This window comes from Salmo salar, unplaced genomic scaffold, assembly GCF_905237065.1.
Source record: "Salmo salar unplaced genomic scaffold, Ssal_v3.1, whole genome shotgun sequence".
NCBI classification, from domain to species: Eukaryota; Metazoa; Chordata; class Actinopteri; order Salmoniformes; family Salmonidae; genus Salmo; species Salmo salar.
The window spans coordinates 3521-4558 of NW_025550832.1; positions in this window are offsets into that span (position 1 = coordinate 3521).

Here is a 1038-nt window from a genome sequence, read left to right on the forward strand (position 1 = left end):
GGGTTAGTAACTGACTGCAGTATGGGTTAGTAACTGACTGCAGTATGGGTTAGTAACTGACTGCAGTATGGGTTAGTAACTGACTGCAGTATGGGTTAGTAACTGACTGCAGTATGGGTTAGTAACTGACTGCAGTATGGGTTAGTAACTGACTGCAGTATGGGTTAGTAACTGACAGCAGTATGGTTAGTAACTGACCGCAGTATGGGTAAGTAACTGACAGCAGTATGGGTAAGTAACTGACAGCAGTATGGGTTAGTAACTGACAGCAGTATGGGTTAGTAACTGACAGCAGTATGGGTTAGTAACTGACAGCAGTATGGGTTAGTAACTGACAGCAGTATGGGTTAGTAACTGACAGCAGTATGGGTTAGTAACTGACAGCAGTATGGGTTAATAACTGACTGCAGTATTGGTTCATGTGTTGAATTATTAAAGTAACAAACTACAGAATGTGTGGACATCAGTGAATATAAGGAACTATGACTATAGATACATTTACATTACATTTAAGTCATTTAGCAGATCAATCCTCTTACTTTGTTCACTGATTAAATCATAGTTTATACAGTGACTGACTACACAGTAAAAAGTGACTCACTACAAAGTGAATTTCACTACATTCATAATGTAATTTATCTGTATATATTTTAGTCTATCTGTGTAGTGGAAGATAAATTAAATAAAATAATGAATGCAGAGTATTGAAATAAATAGGTTTGAACAGTTAAATAGGTTTGAAAGCACCTCATTTCATAAAGAAAAGCAACAGCGTCAGCAATACTGTGTCAATTAAAATAAAAAGCTGACAAATGCAGTATATCATGTATAAAACAGCTATAACTCACCTTTAGGGAGGACTATTTGCTGAATAAACAGGTAGTTTGTCGCAGTTGTTGTCGGTGAATGAGGACCAAAACGCCGCAGGTACGTGAATGCTCATCTTGATATTTAATTATCTTTCAAAACGAACATACAAAATAACAAAAACACGAACGATCAACAAAAACAGTCTGGTAAGGCACAAGGCTATACACA